Source organism: Triturus cristatus, chromosome 6, assembly GCF_964204655.1.
Source record: "Triturus cristatus chromosome 6, aTriCri1.1, whole genome shotgun sequence".
Classification (NCBI taxonomy): domain Eukaryota; kingdom Metazoa; phylum Chordata; class Amphibia; order Caudata; family Salamandridae; genus Triturus; species Triturus cristatus.
In genome coordinates, this window is record NC_140589.1 from 960,118,230 (window position 1) to 960,142,461 (window position 24,232).

The following is a 24,232-nucleotide window of genomic DNA, read 5'->3' on the forward strand; positions in this document are numbered from 1 at the left end:
AGGACAATTAAAGCTGAAGAAGCCCAAAAAGGCAAGTTGATAGTTACTTCAAAAGAATCGCCGCTACCTGCTGCTGGGCGCCCCAAGAGAACGATGCCCAAAAGTTGCACCTGAGTTATTCGGACCCAGGAGTGCTGTCATAGTCCAGATTGGTTGCCCAAGAGGGAAACTAGCACCCACCCAAGGATTTAGCTGTGACCACTGTATCCAGAGAGTGGTAGCCCAGCCACAGCTGACCTTCTACAGTCTCGAAGAGGACTTCGTGGGGCCCGACTTCTGTGACCAAAGTCACTCCATACCACCGGTGGACGGAGGAATCACCACAAAGGCACCCCGTCAACTGCATAGCAACCAGAGCATCCTTGAGCATCTTTTCATCCTTTATCCTCAGCATCAGGACCACTCCATTGACGTCTATGGTGGTCATGTTGTAATGGCTGGAACTGAACTGGAAAACGCCCTGGTGGACAGGAAACTGTCCAGATCTACCCCATTGCACCCCCCGACCTCTCCCTGTTGGATTTGAAAGTGATAAAACATTTAAAAACCTGTATTTCCAGAACCCTCCAGTGGAATTTGATCACCAAGGACTCTAAAAATTCATAAAAATATCAACTATTTGTTAAATTGGTTTTGTGTTTCTCTCCTGTTGTGTGTGTTTTTTATGCCGTTGTTTGATACTGTTAAATGCTTTACCCTAAGTTTCTTTGTGCAAGCCTTGCTGCTCAAAGCCATAGCTTAAGGTTGTTCAAATGAGCCTGACTGGACCCAAGACAGTTTTTGCAAGTGTATTTCACTGTAAGGCTGCACAGCCATACCTTATAATACGCCTAACACCTCACACCGCTTCATTGTTTAAGTCCCTTCCCTCCTGTCTCAGGAATGTCAGCAATACACTTCCACTGTCTAGGATAGTAACCTTGTTTCCATCTTTTGCCCATAAACAAGCCAGGGGCTTCCAAAATGGAACCCACATGTCTCTCTCACTCTGGTTCATGAATTTTTTTTTTTAAACAAACTTTATTGCAGTTTTGTTAAAACATGACAGTAATCACAGCAATGACTAACATAGGATTAACCGTGCCTAAACAAACCATGTTACCTAGAGCTCCTGTCAAGGCCTCCCAAACAGATTTTATTGTGTCAGTATGCCTCTACTAGTATCATCATAAGACAGGATTGTTTCCCAAACACTCAATAATGAGTTCTCGACCTTCACATGCAATATCAAAGGCACTTGGAAGGAACATCACTCTCACTACCCCTATTTCCCCTCTTGGTCCTGCAATCCCGCACATAGTCGGCAGCTCCAGGTTAGGCACCATCTATAGCCCCATCTGGAGGATCCAGTTCATAAGTGTCCCTGCGAGACCTCGCTTCAAGCCTCCTCAATAGACAACGGGTTAACAAAACAACCTCTACCCTCCCCCACCCCTCCAACTCCCCCCCCCCCACCGTCAGACATGTCGCTCCATCCGCTATCTCCCAGTATTAAGAATGAGTCACGCTGATTGGGCCACTGATATCACAATGTCAGGGGACAAATGGACGGGAGCTACCACTCAGTACCCGCTGCCCTCCAGCCCCGCCACCCGCTCAATAAGGGCGATGCAGCCATGCATGTGCGCTAGTGTTGTCGTGAAGGGGATCAGTCAGTGTCGTCCGTCGGGTTCTTAAGTAAGTCCACCATCGCCACCCATGCTCTGGCTGCGGTCAACATTTTGTCATTATTGGCTCTCTGGGCCATTTGTAGTCTGAGAGTCCCCTCGCAGTCGGCCCACTTTATAAATTCTCACAGCCATCGCGCAGCATTAGGCACCGTGACCGCTTTCCAATGACTGGTGATTTCTCGTTTAGCAAGGACTAGCCCCAAGTCTATGAATTTATTGGTAACTTTGTTACGAGCAGTGTGGGGAAACCAGTGAATTAAGCAAAAACCAGGGGTCTGATCAATGCTCCTATCCGTTATTTCGCCCAGTTTAGCCGTTACCTCCCCCCAATACTCATGCAGCAATGGACACTCCCAAAACATATGTAAAAATGTAGCATTCTCTAATATACAACGGGGACAGGCAGTTTGGGACCCGAATAATTCGTTGATTTTGTGCGGGGTGAGATACGCCCTGTGGAAGACATAAAATTGTATCAGCTGAAATCTCGCATTTCTAGAGCATTTCCACGCCCGCTCCATCAATTCCTCCCATGGTCTCTCCTCGATAGGTATCCCAAGGTCCGCCTCCCACTTGATACGTAGCCTCTCCAAAGGGGACCTAATCTCCTGAGTAAGACGCCTGTATAGGCAGGTTACCGCTTTAATCGTCCCTGCTGCATATACCACATATTGGCAGGGGCGAGAGGTCGGGGGTTCCGCCATCCCCCTCTTCCAGTGCTTCCGGATAGCTGCCGTCAAGGCAGCATGTAAAAGAAAGTCATGGCGGGGCAGTTCGTACCTTTCTAAAAGGTCCTGGTAAGGTAAAAGCACGCCATCCTCATAGATCATAGAGGTCCCCAATAGTGGAGACCCCCACTTCTTCCCAACCTCGCAGTCGCTGCCAATCCCCCCCCATGTGGCAGAGCCTCGCAGACCCTCAGCGGGATCTCCGGGGCATACGGGGGTCCCATCTTGGCTCTTCTGTTTGCCTGATTCCAGCACTGCCGTACCACCCACAGATCCCTCGGGATCTCCCGCTCCCGTAGAGGAAGCCGGAGATGCGTCCGAGAGAGCTGGCGCAGGTCCGGGACCATGCCCCCGTGGTCTTCCCCCAGGCGTAATCCCCTGGCCATCCACTTTGTAAACCATTGAAATTGGGCTGCATGGTAATAGGCCTCAAAGTCAGGGACTGCGAATCCCGCCTCTCGCCTGGGGTGCTGCATGGTAGGAAGCACCACTCTGCGCCTCCCAGACCCCCATAAAAATCCCGTAGTCATAGTGTTGAGCTGGGTGAAATATTTTCGCGGTATCCATAGGGGAATGGAGCCAAAGTAATACAGAAGGCATGGCAAGGTGACCATCTTTAACAACGCCACCCTCCCCGCTACTGACAGTGGAAGGGTCCCCCAGAATCCAAAGTTGCTCCTAGTGGTTCGTAACGCCCTTCCGATATTCCCTTCCAGCAGGTCAGAGGGTTCATGATAGATCCGGGCTCCTAGGTAAGTCAGGCAGCTACTTTCCCACCTCACGTCTGGTGCACCTGGAGGTGCCCCTCCACCACCCCGAATAGGGAAAAGGCACGTCTTATTCCAGTTGACTCTGAGGCCTGCCACCCGACCCAGTCTAGCCAACAGGTCTCTGGCCCCCCGCAGCTCCTCAGCAGCATTGGCAAGGAACATTAGGAGATCGTCCGCGTACACAGCGATGTAATGGAACTGACCCACCCCGTCCAAGCCCTTGTAATATCGTCCCAATCGTGCATGCACCGCCAGCGGCTCCATTGCCAGCGCAAACAGGAGGGGAGACAACGGACATCCTTGTCTCGTCCCCCTGCCCACGTTGCAGGCCTCTGAAATCAGTCCCCCCCGTGCGGACCCTGGCAGTCGAGAGGTGGTATAATATCCTCGTCCAGTCCACAAATCTCTCGCCCAGACCGAAAGCCCGGAGAACTCGAAACAAATACGGCCACTCCAAACTATCGAATGCCTTCTCAATGTTAATCGATAAAATACACGCCTCTTCCCCGTAATGTGCTGAATTGTGAAGCAACTGACATAATCGACGGACATTCATGGCCGTGTTCCGGGAAGGAATAAACCCGGCCACATGCACCAGTGTTGTCATGTGGGTCAGGAGACGGCCGGCTAGAATGCTGCTCAATATCTTGTAATCAAGGTTAAGCATTGCGAGGGGGCGATAAGCAGCGCGATCCCACGCTGGTTTGTCCGGCTTGAGAAGTGGTACGATTATTGCTTCTCTGGTTGAACGAGGCAAGCCGCCCTCCCGCCGCGACCTGTTGTAGAGGGCTAACAGATGGGGGGCCAACTGATCCACAAATGTGGCATAAAACTCTATTGGGAGCCCGTCTGTGCCGGGGGTTTTATTCCTGGCCATACGCTTTATTGCTCCCCGGACCTCCTCCAGTTCCACATCTCGACCCAATTTCTCCGCGTCTCCCACCTCAACCTGAGGGAGTTCAATATCCAGGAAGTCATCCTCCTCCAACACCTGGGGGTCTAGTTGGCTTTGATAGAGGGTGGTGTAGTATTCCAGAAACTGGCCATTAATAGCCTGCTGCCCATAATGCACTGCCCCATCTCCATCCCGGAGTTCTAAGATTGGAGTTCCCCTTCGCGCTGGGTTGGCCAGCCACGCCAGTAGCGCCCCAGATTTGTCTCTCTCAGCGTGCGCCCGCACCGCGTACGCCCTATAATCAAAACATCTCAGGCGTTCTACTTGGGTCGCCAATTCTTCCCTGGCCGTTGTGAGCCCCTCCTGTCCATCCACCCATTCAGGTCTTTCCCTTTCCGCATCTCGGAGCTGTTGTTCTGCCCTCTGAACCTCTTGCAGCAGGGTTCTGCGCACCCCAACCGCTTCTCCTATACAGCGACCTCTTATCACTACTTTAAAAGCATCCCACTCATTATGAATGCTAGTGGTCGTGTTAGTGTTGGTCTGGAAGTACTCCTCGATAGCAGTGCCTATTGTGGTTCAAGAGACCTGGTCTTCCAACGTCTCCGGTCTGAGGCGCCAACTGGGAATAGTGGACCTAACTCGCAGCCAATTCAGGGGATTATGATCTGATATTGTCCTGGCTAAATATTCACTCAGGGCGATGCCTCCATGCACATCTGGGGAACAGAGAATAGAGTCAAGCCTAACATGTAGCTCATGTAAAGCCGAGAAATAAGAATAGTCCCGTTCGAGAGGAGGAGCCAAGATGGCGACCGGAGCAGACGCTTGAGCGCCCGGCTCCGCCGGCCCTTGGCCTCGGACTATCATCCTGATTTCTATCCTCGCCGATTTTCGAGGTGTAACGTGCGCGACGACGAGCTGACCACGCCGCCGCTTTCCCGGAGTCTGAGCCCGCCCGGATGCCGGAGTTCTTGGTGCCTTTGTTTTCCGCGCTGGACCCCTGCTCTATTGTGGCCTTGGCCGGCCCCCTGGAAGCTCCGCAGTCACTGGACCCCCGGCGCAAATCTGAGCCCCGAGGCCCCGATCCCGCCTCACACCACGGATTGTCGCCAGATGAGCCGGGGGAGAGACGCCCGGACATCTCCTTCACCTTTCACCCTACGGGCTGGAGCTATAGGGTAAGCCCCGGTGTGGCGGGTCTCCTGCTTCGCTCTGTGGCCCGCGCTGTGGAAGGCTGCGGACCCCCTTCTTCTATTGCCTAGCCGGCTGCACAGAGAGTCCGAGGGAGGGGAAGCGACTGTTGGCTTTCACCTGTTGCGGCCAGACCTGCGTGGAATTGCCTTCTTGTTACGGACCCCCCCCCTGGCCACTGTATCGTTCAGCGGTAAAACATGGCGTTGATTGCTTGCTCGCGGCTGGGGGGCGATGCTCCGGTCTCGCCCGCTGCCTGCTTCGCCCTCCCTCTACCAGACTCCAGCTCCACAGTGCCGTCCCGGATTGCTGCCGATGTGGGGGCGCAGCTTCCGCTGCCGTGCGGCTCCGTTCTGGCTGCCCTGCGGGACCTTCGTCTGCAATTGTGTGTTGGATTGCAAATGCTGAGTGAGCGGTTCGACTCCATACTGTCGGCTGCGGGTCGTGAGCGCCCCGTTTGTTCTCAACAAGACGTGGGTCTGCCAGTGCTACTGTCCTCTTGCGGGGACGCAACGACTGTGTATAACCGTGCTACACTGGGGTCTGCATCTGGCCTTCCCGGCACCCAGGATCAATCGATCTCCTGCTCAATTGTGGACACTTTGTTTCCCCGTTCACTGCTGCCTGCTTTGTTGTTGCCTGCCTCACCGCGTCCGCAAGAGTATTCAGCTGAGCGACACCTGACGTCCTCGAGGAACCGTTCACGGTGGCCTACGGCTTCTTTTATGTGGAACTCCTGTACTTTACAGGCCAGGTCTGGATTTTATATGGTGCACAAGGGGACCTCAATAGATGATCGGCGGCCATTTTGTGACTCTACTTCTCCATCCTCTCCCAAGCGGCCATATTGTCTTTGTCTGCACGGGCTGCGGGGCCTTCATGTGGGGGCTAGTCTAATCTTACGCCCGCGATCGGGCCAGGGCTAGATTGATTTCTTATATCATGGTGTCACGGATGGGCTGGACTGGGACTGGAACTGTCTGCATATGTTGTGCGCACTCGTCGCGATTTGTCTGCCTTCATTTATATTGTTGTGACACGTATCTTCACACGACCGCCTTTGGGTGTAGTGGGTTCACAGTGTGTGGAGACGTAGTTGGCCGGTGGTTTCGGGCGCTCTGAGGTTACGTGGGCTCCTCCCCGCTTTCTTCTTTGTTTTCTTATTTTCCTTACTCTATTCCTACTTTCTCTCTTGTCTATATTTCGGGTTCATTGGGCGACAGGCACTATGCCGGGGGGGGGGTAGGCCGTAGCCTCCGCATTGGTGTAGGGTGGGGGGGTAATGTACCTTTTCTTTTTAGTTCTATGGGCCTCTTTCTTCTATGTCTCTGCGCTATACTTGTTTCCGATTCGGGGTCCGGGTGTGGGGTGGATTTAGTGGGGGCGGCTTTGGAGGGGTGCGTATTTACTCGTGTGACTATCCTGTTATATAACTGCATCGCCTCACTGTCTGAGATTTTCAATGGCCGTTTTACTGATGCTGCTGCCCTCCCGTGTGATGAAGCCATCTTGCGGACTCGAATTTCCTTGGTTCTATCCTCTACTGACTTTTTTCTTGATAAAATTATTTTGAAAACCTTAAAATTAACCTTTACTTTTCCTTCCCCGGGTGTCAAGGATCTCTCCAGTGTATAACTCCTGAATCGTTGCTAATCTTGACCATTGACGCACAGGGGTTGTAATGTGTGTCTCAGTGCTTAACCGTTTTGTGGCCGGCCTGATGGTTGTAGGCCCGTATTTGTCCTTTTTATATGCACTAATAAAGGTTTTCATAAAAAAAAAAAAAAAAAAAAAAAGAATAGTCCCGTTCCCCTGGGTGATGAGCTCTCCAAGTGTCTATCAGCTCCCAGTGCCGCTGCCAGTCACGTCGAGCTTCTGCTATTCTATGCATGGGGGCGTCAGGGAGGGGAGGATAGGACCGGTCCGGGGCCACTTCAGTGATGCAGTTAAAGTCCCCCCCCAACAGCACAGAGCCAGTCAGGACCCAGGCCAGCTTCTGAGATAGCTGTGCAAAGTAAGCCGGCTGATCTACATTAGGGGCGTATATACTTGCCAGAGTAATATCCCGGACATCCAGGCGCCCCACCACTACCACAAATCGCCCCTCAGGGTCTATTATCTGTCGTACACATTGAAAGCGAACCCCCGCACGCACCCACACCAAGGTCCCTCGCGCAAAGGCCGAGTACGTAGTGTGAAACACCTGACCCCTCCATCTGCGCTATAGCGCAGCCCCTTTGGTCTTAGTCAAGTGAGATTCTTGAAGTAAGGCTATTTGGACTCCTCTTCTCGTCAGGTAGGCATGTATTTTGTGCCGTCTGTTCATCGTATGCATCCCCCTAACATTCCAGGTCATAATTTTTATGCCTACGGAGGTACCCATAATCCTGACTCTATATACTGACAGCAGTGATTCCCCTGAGCGACATGTCTGAACCCAACCCTCGTATCCCAAACAATAAACCCTACCCAACTCCCACACCCCAGGACAGGCACACAAGAACAGGTCCCCATCCAAACTACGGCAGTCATACTCGAAACCAAGAAAAGGTGGAGGTATGTGTCCCACTCCCGATGTCCCCAGAACTCCCCCCGACTCCCCCGCCATCTCTAGGCCATCCAGCCGGGCCCCACTGTATAGCCAAGCCCCTCCATCAGATAACAGTTAGGCCACTGGGACCAGGGCCAATAGGGGGCAGCCCACCATCTTCTCTCCAAGAAACCGGCAGACCAACTAACCAAACACTTCATCTGCTGTCTGCGGAGTGACATCCGTAAGTTCAGCATCAGAGAGCCCCTGGACACTACTCGCCCTCGAGCTCTCAGTCCTGTCCCTCTCGCGGTCCGTGCCAGTGCCAGTCGAACTGCCAGTCCCACGGCTAATAGCCACCACTGCCAAAACCGCCCTGTCTCGTTCCCGCCGGCGGCCAGCAGGAGAAAGGGACCTCCGTGGGGGTGAAACGGGAGACAACTGCCGCTGGGGCGAATTCAGATGTGGCGAGCGTGGCCCAACGTCGCCTCGGGTGTCCATCCAGTCTCAAGCGGCTTGCGGGGTGAGGAAAAAGTGCGTCTTTGCCCCAAAGGTTACCCTAAGGCGGGCCGGGAACAGCATTGCATAGGGAAGATGAAGTTGACGCAGTTTCCGCTTAACAGCCAGGAAGGAGGATCTTCGACGCTGCACCTCCCTAGTATAATCGGGGAATATCATCACCTTGCTGTTCCCGATCTGTAGGTTCTGTTTCTCGCGGGCCCTCTGTAGAAGAAAGTCCCGATCCCGGTAATGCAGCAGCCGCACCACAAGTGGACGAGGTGGGGCTCCAGGTCTAGGTGGGCGAGCCGGGACCCTGTGAGCACGTTCCAGTGCATAGAAGGGGGAGAGACCCTCCGGAGCCACCTCAGCTTTCAGCCAGGTTTCCAGATACTGAACCGCATCAGCCCCTTCCTCCTGTTCCGAAACGCCTACTATGTGGAGGTTGTTCCTTCTTGAACGCCCCTCGCTGTCCTCAGCTCTCATCTCTAGGACCTTAACCCTGTGTACCACTTCTTTCAGTGAGCTTTGAAGGATAGTGACAGCACCCGGGATGTCCTTCATGGTAGTCTCGTTGGTCACTACCCTCTCTTTAAGTTTCGGGTGGTCGTCTTTCAAGAGGGTGAGATCCGACCCAATGGTGTCCATCCTCGCCTCCAACGCCTCCCGTGAGGATATGATGGCCTGCATGATGTCACCCAATGAGGGGTCTCCGGGTTGCCCCCCGCCACGCCCCCCGGCTGTACCGCCCTCGTCGTCTGTGTGTTGTTCCGGTTCGGTCGGCCGCAGAACCTCGTATCTCCTGCTCCTGGACACTCTCCCCATTTTCCAAGCTATTGTCGGAAGTACAGTGATGCGTGCGTAAAGTCTGTGGGCCCCGCCCTTACCGGTCAAGTACGATGCCGCCGTCCTCCAGTGGGCACGGTGGCACCTCAGCCCACGCGCGATTTGTCTGACAGCACATGGGCCGAACGACTCCAGTCCACAGTCACCCCCGGGAGTTGCCCCAGCTCCCTCAGTAGCGTGACAGATGGTCCATCTAGGAACAGGGGGGCTCGCCCTCGTAGCAGTGCAGGAAATAGGAAGACCCGCAGCGCTATCACTGTGGCCCTCCGGCGTAGCAGGTTCTGGGCCTGAGACCCCCCCCGGTGCTGCGATGACACCCGCAGTGACCGTCGCAGGCGAAGGGACGTGCCTGCGCTTCCAGTGATGGTGGACAGCGCTTCCCCCACTACAAGGCGGTCCGTCACGGTGCACTTCCAGTGCCAGTACAGCCGTGCTGTGAGCAGTGACTTCGTTCGGTCCCCCCCACACTCTCTCTCAGCCCCGCTCTCTTGTCATGTCTCTGTGCCACTCAGCATGGGCAAGTGAGGCGCCCGCCAGCACTCACCAGGGGTAGCCTGCGCGCTCCGCTCACCAAATCCCGGAGTCGCAGGCTACTTCAGGTGCCTCCAGCCACGGTCCACTCGCGCCTCCGTCTCTCTCCCTCCTGACTGCACCACAAGGTCTCCGGGGGTCTAGGGCAGTCGCGGCAATCGCCAGCCCCTCCAGGCGCTGCACACGTCTGCGGGCCGCGGCAGCCCCAGGCGTGCAAACCTCAGAGGTTCCGGCCACAGGAACTTCTCCTTCCGCCCCAAGACCAGTGTAGTCGGGTGTCGCCACAATCTGCCGCCTCAGCCGGATAGAGCGCCAATCTGCGTCCGCGAGCACCCTGTGCAGGAGAGGCGCCCTGGATGCTAGCAGTTTCACTTCAGGATAGGCAGTGTCCCCTCGTCCGCCATCTTAGGGTCAGGCAGCCTCGGCCAGTCAACCCACCGAAGCAATTCCGTCTTCACCGCCCGCAACCTCACCGCTCAGAGGGTTCCCAGGCAGGATCCTACCTCTGAGTAGCTGGGGCACGACAGCCAGCAGTCGCGCCAGGGGCACCCGGAATCCCTAACGGCTGGCGTCTCCTCCTCTGACCACAGCCGCCATTTTGGGTCCCGCTTCGGCGAGGATCGACTCGCAGAGAGAACTCAATTTTCTCCTGGTACCAGCGCTTCTCACGCCTCAAAAGTTCAGCCAGGAGAGCACCCGGTATTCCGCTCCAGTTTGCAGTATCGGGGGCCTCCGTATCCCGTCAGGATGATCTACGGCGGAGGGCAGCCACGGAAGAGCTCCGCGGTCCGCTGCTGCTTACATCGGCGCCAAGCCACGCCCCCACTCTGGTTCACTCATATACTGTTCACTCATGTACTAATATACAGAACACACACACACTTACAGGCACATTTTGACATGGATAATCATCATTTGCTACAATTAAGCCATGCACTACAGCCTCAAATTTAAGATCTCACTAATAATTCTCTTATTTAATTCCTTTGAAAGCAAAATTGTTGACGGTAGCTATAGGTTCCAGGAAGAATTCCAACGTATACTGATAGTTGGTTATACACACACAAACACTTTTGACACTTTGAGACATGCATGAGAGGAAGATGTGAAGACTCTTACTGAAGATGAATGGCAAACTGTCAAGATGGCAAAAAACAGACTTTGCTAGAAATTGGCAGAACAGTGACCCGCCTGGTCTGGATGCGAGGCATGGATCACTGCTTGACAGTTGATATATATATATATATATATATATATATATATATATATATATATAGATATAGATGTATATATATATATATTACCTAGGAAATCCGCAACATTCTATTCCCAATAACTTTGGCACCGGTTGACGAATCTTCACGAAACTTTCAAAACATTTGGCCAGCACCAGTCCGCTCCTATCCTAAAAGTCTCGGGGTGATTCGTCAAGCGGGGGCCGAGAAAAAAGGGGGTCCCAAAACGTGTTTTCCCCATGCAATTTTCCATAGGAACCTTTAGTCGCAGCTACAGCCCGAACTGCTGAACGGAATTACACCAAATTAGGCTAAAAGGTAGCCCTTGGTTCAGAGTCATGCCTTTTGGTTAAATGGTGTAAATCCGTTCAATAGTTCCTGAGAAAATCAAAAGTAAAATCACATATATATCTGGGCGGAGCCTAACCACACATCTCATCGTGAGATCTGATTTGCTGTCAGCACTTCATCCAAGAAATGTTGGCAGCCATCTTGGGACCAATATACATGATAGCACCTCATTAAAAAGCATTGCAGTTAATAGAAGGTTTTAAGACTTTAGTTACATTATAAATCATTTGTTGATGGTACCATACTCATTTTAGGAATTGTGGTGTGTTCTAAGGTGATTTTACCATGTGAAAAAGCCTTCTGCTGGGATATCATGAATCATGTTTGAGAGAAAACTATTTTCTCATGCTTTTCCCACAGAGATTTGGAAGGTGATCCATAAGCTAAACTGAGAGCATATTTTCTGTAAATTCACATTATCTTTCTCAGTCGTGTGAGAATGAAGTCTGACATTCTCAGTAAAACATGTACATCCAACAAGGGCAGAGACTGTCAGTTGATTCCTTTGTGTTCTACTGCAGCTTCCCAGAGTGTTCTAAAACACAACTAGAGCGCTAACAGTCCTACTTATGACAAACGTATTGCACACCTGAAGCCACCTTGATTGGAATAAAGTGGTAACTCTTAAAACATTTAATTTAAAAAGGAACAAAATGAGGGGGTTCATTTTGCCATAGAAAGTATGATTAGTGCTGCAGAAAGAAAAATTAGGGCACATTTTTAGTGACTTCTCAAATCCTCTTCTATTTCATTAAAGAAATTCTGATATGCAGACTGAAACATGCACTTTCAATACCACCAGCAGACTTCCCTGGTGAGTAGTAGCTTTACTACAGTGATCTAATGAGCAACTATAGTGCTAACATTCAGAATTTATGGCAAATGTGTGACACATCTGAATGCCTTCTTGATGGAATCAAAGTAAAAAACTGAAAGCATTTCCTACTGAGGAGACTGCAGTAAATGAGGAAATCAGGAAACTTCATAACAAATAAATCTGCCAAGATGGCCACCAGAGACAAAAGAGCCCAAATGCAGCACAAATATCACCCAGATGTAGCCCACATGTAGCCCAATGACAGAAGTGTGCAAAACACTTTTTATTTTTTGTGTTTTTGCAGTTTTATATAGTACAGACTTGTCAGGTATTGGAGTGCTTTAAATGAGCATTCGTTACATCACACAAGAACAAATTCATTTTGGTTGTAGACATGGGGAGATTAAGTGATTTGACCAGAATCACAGAATGTCGAGCTGAAGCAGAAACTTCAACCTGGTTCCCCAGTTGCAAAGTCTGCAGTTCTGGAAGTAACACCACATCCTCTCCCCTAAGTGCAACATTTAATCAAGTGGTCACCTGGATAAAAAAACATAAAGATAACAAATAATTTAAAAGTGCTTTGTCGCTATTTGAAAACTCAGAAAATATGTCCTCATTTTAGTTCTTTAGAGCACTAACCATAATTTTGATGCAAATAAGACCCTCTCATATCTGTAATTTCTAAAGGAAATGCTCTAGGTATTACAGTTTTGATTACATCAAGATGACGTCAGGCGTTCCACACTTTTGTAATAAATATAGAATGTTAGCAATCTAGTTGTTCATTAGGATACTGTTGAGAGGCAGAGGCCAGGGGCTCAGACTCTGAAAATTGAAGGCAGGTAGGAGGTTGCAGAGGCAACAATTTGACCACACTGGGCAGGCAGGAAGGGCAGTGGCAGCACAACAGACTATGGAGGGCAGTGGAAAGGGGGGCAGGGGCAACAAACCAACAATACAGGACTGGCAGGAGAGGCTGTGGCAATATAATAGACCATTGTGGGCAGAAGGAAGAGGCAGTGGTAGTACAACCATACATGCCAACAAACCCGATTCAGCCAGGAAACGTCCAATGTTTTTAAGCACAAATGGGCTTTATTTGATCTGTCTCCTGTCTACAATCTCCTCTTTGTCAATGTAACTCAAAGGGGAAAATCAATACCCCAGTTTGTTTTCAAAATCTCCCTCTTACCAAGTTAAAAATGTTCGCAAGTATGGTACATTGGATCATGGAAGGCAGGAGGAATTGGGGTAGGGACATGGACTCGGATAACAGAGGACAGGAGGGACATGGAGAGGTGCACCAAACTGACCCTACAGGGCAGGCATCAGGGTTTGCAGCAGCACAATACACAACACAGGGCATGCGGGACGGGAGTGCAGCACAACACTCCATAGAAAGCAATAGGGAGGGGACAGAACCATTCACATGGACAACAGAGAACAGAGGGGAAAGAGGCAATGGTAGCTATCTGACCATAATGGACAGACAGGAGAGAAAGCTGCAGCATAACAGACCATAAAGGGCAGGAGGGACGGATCAGGGGCATTACAATGGAACAGACAGGGAGGGAGGGAATAGGGGTCTGCACATGGAAACAGAGGGATGGGGGCAAGGGGGCAGGGCAGGAGCAGCAAGATGACCATGGAGGTCAGGCAGGATGGGCACTTGAATCAAGACACACCATGGAGAGCAACGGTGAGACTATGATGGCATACACACAGACCATGGAGGGAAGGTGGTCAGGGGCAGCTAGCTGACCACACAGGGAAGGTGGGAGGGGCTGTGGCAGCACAGAAGACCATGCATGGCAAGCGGGAGGGTTAGTGGCAGCACAATGGCTATGATAGGCAAGAAGGAGGGTGCAGGGGCATGCACAAAGGACCATGGTGGATAGAAGGGAGGGTCAGGACCTGGGCACAGACAAGAGAGTTCAGGGGAATGGGCCTCACAACAGACCACGCGGGGCAGGCAGGATGAAAGGTTGCAGCACAACAGACCATGGAGGGCAGAAGGGTGTGGCAGTAAAATGGACCATGGAGGACAGGAGGAAGGGGATAGGGGCATGGAATGTGGCAGGCAGGGTGGAGGTGGCAGGGACAGGTTACAGTCATCTGACAATTCTAGGCAGGTGGGAGGGGAGTGACAGCTCAACAGAACATTCAGAGTAGATAGGAGTGGCAGGTCCATGGAACATGGTGGGCAAAAAGGATGGAGCAGGGGCATGCACAAAGACATCGGAGGGCAGGGGGAAGGAGAATAGGGGCAGCAAGCTAAGCACAGAGGCTAAGCAGGAAGTCAATGATGGGGCATAGAATTGGGCAATGGAGGGCAGGAGGAGTGGACTGGTACATCATGCTAAATGGAGGGCAGTGGCAGCACATCAGACCATGCATGGCAGGCGGGAGGAGGCAAGTCCATGGATTCAGACAACAGAGAATAGGGTGGAGGTGGATGGGGCAGCAAGCTAACTGTTCAGAGAAGGCGGGAAGGCCAGTGGCAGAACAACGGCCACATAGGGCTGTAATAAGGGAGCAGGGACATGGATTTGGACAATGGATGGCTTGGAGGAGGGAAGGTAGGAGCAGCAAGCTTGGGTGGGGGCAGCACAATGCCAGGCCCTGCTTCCAACCCCCCACCATCCATTGTGATATGCATCTTACTTAACGTTAAAAAAAACCTAGAAATTTGCTGAAAAAAAACAAAGATTACAGGGATGGTATAGTTAGACTCAGATTTCACTCATACACAACCAGTGAAATTCACAAGTTATAGGTACCTGAGCTAACTATAACTTACGCCCCCGCAATGTACTGCTAATGACCTCAGACATTACATCATTCATGACATGGTCAGTTACATCACTCATGACATCACTCATGACATCTCTAATGATCTCTGAATGGAATGGAACTATAATCACTAGAACTTTATTTAGGGATAGTGTGTGTATATTAACACCCCTTTTTTTCCTTTTCTTTCGTGTAAGAACCATTATAATACGCAATGTGTCCAGATTAATATGGCCGATAGCCTTTCACTTTAAAGTAATGTGTTTATGTTGATGTTCGCATTTCTAAGTATGTTTATTATGAATAAGTCACGTTGACGAACATACAGGTATGGCGGTCACGGGCCTAGATATGCTGAAATGACATTGTGTGCATATTAACACTTGTTTTCTTTTCTTTATTGTATCAATTCCTGAATTTTCACATCGTGACCAGGCCAATATGGCCGCCAGCTTTTTGGATTTGCTGATGACATCACATATTACATCACTCATGACATGGTCAGTGACATCACTGATGACATCTCAAATGACATCATCTACATGATCATCTGATGCACCTCCTCACACCGTAAAATACAGACAACCATTCTCGAAACCATAGACACACCAAAACTAGTACAGCTACAATATTCTGTGCACTATGCATGCAGACCTCTAATCAGCTACATACTATTGATACGCTCTTCTAAATACCCAGTTAGTACCTATGCAGTCTGGGAATCCATCTGTCTGTCCCATGCACTTCTCCATTCACCCATCCAGCACTATCTACGTATCCTATCACTCCACCAATACCTAAGTACTTATAAATTCACTATACACTCTGTTTGTAATACTGTAATTATTCTAGTTACTAGTCATGAACTTATGGAATGGCCTAGCTACTAACACAAGTACATCTATAATATTTTGTGCACTATCCAAGGTGACCTCTAACTAGCTACATACTATTGATACACTCTTCTAAATACCCAGTTAGTATCCATGCAGTCTAGGAATCCATCTGTCTGTCCCATGCATTTCTCCATTCACCCATCCAGTACTATATACGTATCCTATCACTCCACCAATACCTAAGCACTTATAAATTCAGTACGCACTTTCTTTGCAAAACTGAAATTACTCCAGTTATTAGTCGTATACTTAAGGAATGGCGTAGACAAAAACACAAGTGCAGGTACAATATTTTGTACACTATGCATGCACACCTCTAACCAGCTACAAACTATTGATACGCTCTTCTAAATACCCAGTTAGTACCTATGCAGTGTAGGAATCAATCCTGTCTGTCCAATGCATTTCGCCAATCACCCATCCAGCACTATCTACGTATCCTATCACTCCACCAATACCTAAGCACTTATAAATTCACTATACACTCTGTTTGTAATACTGTAATTATTCTAGTTACTAGTCATGAACTTATGGAATGGCCTAGCTACTAACACAAGTACATCTATAATATTTTGTGCACTATCCAAGCAGACCTCTAACTAGCTACATACTATTGATACACTCTTCTAAATACCCAGTTAGTACTCATGCAGTGTAGGAATCGTCCAGTCTGTCCCATGCACTTCTTTAATCACTTATCTACCACTATCTACTTATCCTATCACTCCACCAATACGTAAGCACTTATAAATTAAGTGTTCACTCTATTTGCAACACTGCCATCATTCCAGTTACTAGTGGTATTCTTATAAAATGACCTAGGCACCAACACAAGTACCCATAAAATATTCTGTGCAAAATCCCTACAAATCTCTAAGCAGATACATACTATTGGTCCACTCCATTAAATACTGAAGTAGTACCCATGCAGCATAGGATACCTCCTGTCAGTCTCATGCAATTCTTCAATCACCCATCCAGCACTATGTTCTTATTGTATCAGTCTGCCAATACCTAAGCACTTATGGGGCAGATTTACAAGCACCCTGCGCCACCAGTATGTCCCTTTTTGTAACGTAGTGATGGCGGCAGGCACTCCTTCATATTTACAAGGAGAGGAAATGCCACCCTGCGTGGGTTTTCCTCTCCTTGTAAATACGACCCCTTCATACACAGAACTTTGCGTTGAAGGGGCGTCCCATAGGTGTTGCTGTGGGTGTTCCCACACAACACCCATAGGACAAGACATATCTCCAGATTTGTGAGAAATCGTAAATCTGGAGATGTGTGTGAATGCTGCGCCATCCTAGAGTTGGTGTAGCAAGGCGCAATGAGGAGAATTGTTTTCATTTCTCCTCATTTTTTCCTCTTTCAATGCATGCTGCATTCCACAGCATACATTGAAAGAGGAAAATGCCTTTACTGATTGTTTTTGTACAGGAAGGTGTCCCTTCCTGCACAAAAACAATCTCCACATGACATAGACATCCTTGCACCATGGTGCAAGGGTGCCTGTGTCACCGCATGGCTGCAGTTTGTGCAGCAGTGCAGAGGGAAGCACAGAGTTGCAACATATTCATGTACATATGTCACATCCCTGTGCTTCGGAAGTGCCACAGTGCAGTGCAGCTAAAGAGCTTGCAGTGTCACACTGCAGTACTTCCTCATAAATCTTCACCTATAAATTCACCATACACTACTAATGCGTTCTTTCAGTCAATCATGCTGTATACATATATTCAACCAAACTTTCACACAATACCTGCAATTATAGTTCTTCCTTTAACCAGATAAGGTAGTTCTGATAAGAACTTTTTTTTTTCTTTTGTATTTTCTTTTTTTTTAAACAATTTTGTATTTTGTTTTGTTTTTTTCAAAAAATGAACAAAAAAAAGAACGAATAAAACAGGAAACATTTGGAATTACTTATCATTTCAAAAACAAAAAAACTAAAAAATTAACAACGATGGTTGCGTTGCGCAGCACAAACTGCATCCACCGACTGCTCACCGAAGCATATAAGTCTCTTACACTTCACGCAGTGTTGCTTGAGAAAGGCGAATTCTAGCCTAATATCCATTGCAGGTGTTTCTGAGGACGCTCCAGATGTACTTGCCACAGCAGGTGAGGGTTTCAAAGCAGCTCGCCTCATTTCCTCCTGAGCAAGCTTGAAAGGATGTGTGGTCCGGAGATGCTTGTACATAGAAGCAGTGCCAGAAGAGTATTTTTTTTTCATTGCCTCTTGACAGGACTCGCTCGCAAATTTTGCACAACACCTTTCTCGCATTTACTTTCTTCTCTCCAGGTGGAAAAGTGAAGAATTTCCACACAACAGATTCCGGCCTCTGTGGACGTGGTGCCTCCTGCATGAATTCTTCTTCAGAAGATACTTCCTCCTGCTGCTGCTGCTGTCCAGATGCCATTTTGTTTGATATTTTTTGAAAAACACCAAAAAAAACAAGCAAAAAGGGTTCTTGTAGGAAAAGAGATGTCTCTCTAAAGATGCTCCAACAAGAATGATTAAAATGGGTGGGGTCCTTCAATAGTTACAGTGGGAAATGTTATGAACCAATGAAATCTTTTTTTTGAGGTCACATGAGATCCGCGCACTCTGCGCTCACGAAGCACGCACCAGACGCGACTTCGCGAAAATATATTTTAAAATAATATATGTTTATTATAAGTACAAATATATTATTTTTATGAATATCTTAGATAGTCTCTTGCCCTAACATGTATATTAAACACACATACATATCATTATAGAACATAAAAAAATTTCACGGGAGTCGCGCACCCAGTGCGCCCCAGCACGTATATGACTTCACGCGGGACCCGCCACCGCGCAAGCATCGCGTACCGTAATGCGCATGTGGCGCGAATGCGAGGGAGCAGGAGTCGCGGACTGGTCGCATACCAATCGCACACATCACGTAATATTAAATGTGTATGATGTAACTGAAAAACACACAGCCGTCGCACACCGTACGCGGATCCTTCACAACATTTCTAAAATGGTGGCTAGAATCCGCGCACCCACTGTGATATGTACGAAAATAATATAAATATATTATAATAAAAAAATAAAACAAAAAAATTAAACAATTTCAGTTTTAAGTTTTTTGATTTTTTTGCAATTTTCTGAAAAATATATAATGTTATTTAATGAATAAAATATTTATAAATAAACAGTTAAAAAACTGTAGAAAATCAGTACAAAAAAATAGGTATAACTACTTTTACACTTAAACATTTGCATTTAAAAAACATTTGAAATTCACTGAAGAAACCATAGGTTTCAGAGACGTTATAGTTAGAAATTAGCATTTAAAAAACCTTAGAAATTCACAGAAAAAACCATAGGTTTCAGGGGTGTTATAGTTAGCTGGACATTTCACTCGTACAAAACCATAGAAATTTCTCTGTTATAGTTAGTTCTGCTAACTATAACTCGCACGCCCGCATTGCACTGCTGATGATGTCACATATTGCATCATTCATGACATGGTCAGTGACATCACTGATGACATCTCAAATGACATCACTGATGACATCACTGATGAAATCATCCACGTGACAATCTGATACACCTCATCATACACTAGTATAACCTTTCATCACTCACTGTAAAATACAGAGTACCATATTTGAAACCATTGACACACCAATACCAGTTACTACGTACCCACTCACTGATTCCTAAGTCTACACACACAACTACCCATTCAACAACAGAATCACTTATATATGCAGTCACTAATTAATAGAACACTATCAAATGCACTTATACACATATATAGACATCGACACATCAGCAGTCATCTTAGTCGGTTATGCAGTCATCCTACTCACTCATGAAAAAAATTAATCACACTTACATTTACTCACTTACACAATTATACACACAACACCTCATTTATTCAAACACATAGTAACTCATAGTTAATATGTTAAAAAATCACCATTACAATTATACAACCATTCATATAGTTACTCTCACAATCACGGACTCTTATATATACTTATTTATATACACCAACTCTCACATAAAATGCCTTTCTATTTTTTTACTTTGTTGAAGATGTACAACTAAAACATATATTCGCTCACCAACACACAAATAAATACACTCAGTCACCCAAACAACTGTTTCCACATGCACTCTTAAACCTATACACCTAGTCAATCAACCATTCACACATCTATGCATAGAGTTACAGCCCTCCAGCAGAGACGCCAATCGACGGCTTTGCCTTTGGGAGAAGATGCCGATTTTTGGGGGAACAATTCAAGCAGCGTGAAAGTGAATACTGCTGCACAACCCACTGGGGTGATGGTTTAATAATGAACAGCCCGAACTGCTGAACGGAATTACACCAAATTTGGCAAAGAGGTAGTTCTTGGTTCAGAAAGAACCCTTTTTGTCAAATGGTGTAAATCGGTTCAGTAGTTGCTGAGAAAATCAGAACATAGACATATCTATCGCCGCGCAGGATCCGCGAACCCTCCCGATCAAGAGCTTAATGCTAATTGGCTGTCAACACTCCAAACCAGGAAGTGTTGGCAGCCATCTTGTGCCTCGGTAGAACCAAGGCACAAGAAATCAGCAAAACAAGTGAGCAAAACTCAAAAAGGAGGCAGGGTAGAAACACCCTGACCCCCTAGGCCTGCTCAGGGGTCCCACAAGGACCACCAGGGCCCAAAAAAGCATTTTATTTTTAAACAAATCGGCGAGATTCATGCACCCAGCACGAATTTCGGCAGAAATGTAAAAAAAAACGAAGCGCGGGCTCCCGCGCATCGTTAATATTTACCCACCCGGGGGCAATATGTTAATTGTAATGGGGGGCCCAGAGGGGCTTCAAACAAATGGTTTAGGGGGCTCAAAGGCCCCCCCAAGCCCCGGGGACCGCCACCCCCAGGGCTTTCTCAATATATGTGTGGGGGGCTCACAGCCCCCCCAGCTCCGGGGACCACCACCCCCCCCGGGCTTCAAAAATCAATGGGTGGGGGGGCTCAACGGCCCCCCCGCAGCCCCGGGACCGCCACCCCCAGGGCTTCTATTTTTTTTTGTAAACCTGTGTGGGGGGGCTTCAACCCCCCCACACGCCCCAGGGAGCGCCACCTCCCCGGGGCACTAAATAAAATTGGGGGGTCCGTGATGGACCCCCAAGCCCCGGGGACCACCACCTCCAGAGCTTTGTACATGGTGGGAGGGGGGCTGCGCGGCCCCCCTCCTGGAGCCCTCGATGGCCCTGGGGACCACCACCCCCCAGGGCCGGCTCCTGCAGTGTCCCGGGGTGCCCACCCCCGGGACACTGTAGTTTGCTATGGCAGGGCGGGAGCCTCGCGGCTCCCGCCCTGCCATAGCAGACTGCTTTGGTATTTGGAAGAGAGAGAAGGAAACCTGTTCTCTCTTCCAAAAACCAAAGACGATTGCTTTTCCCCACGGGGAGCTGCATCGTAGCAGCTCCCCATGTGGAAAAGTAATGCCGGATCCCGCAGGAGGCGGGGAGCCGGCGGGACCATGGGGTGATTGGGGACCCCCCCACGGTCTCCCAACGGAGAGGGACAGCCCCGGGGGATGGGCTCTCCGGGGCTATTAGTGGCCGCGCCCCTTTTACACCTCTCTGCAACGCAGCTCTGTGGCGCTTACTGGAGGTACCTAGTGGGCTAGTTTCACCCTAGGGACCCTCAGGATTCAAGGGGACTTAATCTCCCAACTTAAAACGGACACAGGGCGTGTTTACACTGTGGCAAAGGGAGGGGACGGGGCCTGAGGTAATGTATGCAAACACGCCCTGTGGCGTGTTTTAAGTTGGAGAAATAATTCCCCTTCAATCCTGAGAGACCCTGGGGGCCAACTAGCCCACCAGGTGCTTCCAGTAAGTGCCATTGCGCTGCGTTGCAGAGAGGTGGTCCAGGCCGTACCCCTTTTTACACCTCTCTGCAACGGCGCTTACTGGAGGTACCTAGTGGGCTAGTTTGACCCTAGGGACCTTCAGGATTCAAGGGGACTTAATCCCCCAACTTAAAAAGCCCACAGGTCGTGTTTGCAAACATGTCATCTCAGGGCCCCCCCCCCCCTTCACCAGTGTGCAAACACACCCTGTGGCACGTTTTAAGAGGTAGTTTTAATCCCCCTGCCCTATTATTTACTAGGGGCTTACAGAGGCGGTCATGCTAATCACAAGGGGAGCCCACTCTGTTGGCCACGCCCCCTTCATACTCCCCGCCCCACGACCATAAATATGTGTCTTGGCAGGAAGCGCAGCGGACGAGCGCAGCGGGCGCGACGAGTGCGCGCCGAAGGCGCGCCTAAGGCAAGCCCGTCTGCGCCCGTCCGCGACTGGCCGGGACTAGGGGCCTTACACTCTGCCCCACCTATCATCTATAGCCCGGACCTACTTCGCAGCTACCAGGGCCCCTGGCCCATCACGACCAGTACCAGCTCTCGCATCTCTGCTCTCGGCATTGCCTCCCTCTCTCCCTCTCACCCCCCTCCTATTCTGGACACCCCGCCTACGACCTGTAGGGCTGCTCCTTCGCCAAACCCTAAAACTATCACAGCTCTCTACCTCAACACCCGTTCTGCTGTTGCCCACTCGCACGAACTCTCGGTCCTATTGGACTTACAGGCCCCAGATCTCCTTTTTCTAACTGAGACCTGGTTCTGCGATGACTCCCTCCCCGCACTCCTATCCACTCTTCCTGCCTCCTATTACGCCCTCAGGGCTGACCGCCCTTCGGGCAGAGCCGGGGGCGGCGTGGCAGTCATCGCACGCACCGATTTCCCTTTTCAAATTCTCCCTCTACCTAACATTGCCACCACCGAATTCTTGGTGATTCGCACAGTATCCACCTCCCCTCCTCTTACCTGTTTCCTTACCTATCGTCCTCCTCAGTCCCCCGTGCAGTTTCTCCCAGATTTTTTGGAGGTCCTGACTACCATTGCAATCAACAACTCCTCCATCCTGCTCCTTGGCGACTTTAATTTTTGGCCTTCCGATCATGCCGAATGTCTGTCATCTAAGGATTTCTCTGAAACCCTCCACTCCCTTAACTTCACTCCCCATGTTCACTCCCCCACTCACATCAAGGGTCACCAGCTTGACCAAATCTGGTCCCTAAACTGTCCTGTGGAATCCTTATCTATCTCCCCTTGCACTTGGTCCGACCATCATTTGATTTCATTTCTCCTTCCTATCCTCCCCCCAGCTATGCCCCCCCGACCCAAAAACATCTGGGTCCGATCATGGGGCCGAGTCAACCTTGAGAATCTCTCTTCTCTCCTTGCTGGCTCTCTCCCGCCTCTTCAGGGCCTCACCACCGTTTCCCAGGCTGATGCTATAGACCAGTGGCTCTCCCGCAGCTGCGACTCCGTTGCCCCGCTCAAGCGCATTACCTCTAAACGCGACAAAGACGCCAACCGGTGGTTTAACCAAGAACTTAAAGCCACCAAACTTACTGTTCGCCGCGCAGAGCGGGCTTGGAGGAGAATCTACTGCCCCACTTTGAAACTGGAATATATCAATATCCTTAACCAGTACAAACAAAGCATCCTGGAGGCCAAAACAGCTTATTTTTCCTCCAAAATCTTAGCAGCGGAGAACCAGTCCAAGGAGATCTTTTCCATCGTTCACAATCTGGCATTCTCGGACAGAACAACGCTTAAACCTGCCCCGTCAAATGCCCTCTGTCTCTCTCTTAATAATTATTTCATCCAGAAAATTATCACCATCAAGGCCAACATCCTCCCACCCCCCCCCTCTTTTGTTGATCCCCAATGTCCCCCTCCCAAAGGCAAACTAACCACCTTTCCCCCTATCACTCGGGAAAACCTGACTTCATTGGTGCCTCTGATCAAATCTGGCTCCCCTCTAGATCCTTGTCCTGCCCATATCCTCCGCCACATCTTTGTCTCCTGTCCAGATCCCCCCCTTCACCTCCTCAACAGCTCCCTCGCGCAAGGCATAGTTCCTAGTTCCATGAAGTCTGCGGTAATTGTGCCCATCCTGAAAAAACCTGGGGCAGATCCCTCTGTCCCTGCCAATTTCCGCCCCATCTCCCTTCTGCCATTTCTAGCTAAGGTGCTCGAGCGCCACGTCACCTGCGCTCTGAGCTCCTTTGTGGAGAAACATGGAGCCCTTGCCCCCCGCCAAGCTGGTTTCCGCCCCGCACACTCCACGGAGTCCGTGGTCATGTCGGTCCTCGACACCCTCAGGGAGGGCATGGACACTAATCATCACCAGGCCCTTGTGCTCCTCGACCTCTCAGCCGCCTTTGACACGGTGGACCACAACATCTTACTTTCCCGTGTCAGGGCGGCGGGGATCGATGGGACTGCCCTGGTCTGGTTGTCCTCCTTCCTGAGCGACCGCACCCAGGCTGTTCGCCTGGGTGACTTCACAGCGGACTTCCGGAAAGTCCAGTGCGGGGTTCCTCAAGGTTCATCTCTCTCCCCTCTTTTGTTCA

The 24,232-nt window shown here is 49.7% G+C and overlaps 1 long non-coding RNA gene across 2 annotated transcripts in view; it reads left to right on the top strand.

The window, feature by feature from the left end:
- The window catches only part of LOC146820850 (uncharacterized), a 46,848-nt gene extending 28,089 nt beyond the window's left edge, over positions 1 to 18,759 (top strand). For both annotated transcript variants that reach the window (XR_014963056.1, XR_014963057.1), the window contains one exon: positions 18,063 to 18,759. This is a non-coding gene — a long non-coding RNA (uncharacterized LOC146820850). The remainder of the gene's footprint in view (positions 1 to 18,062) is intronic.
- The last annotated feature ends 5,473 nt before the right edge of the window (positions 18,760 to 24,232 follow it).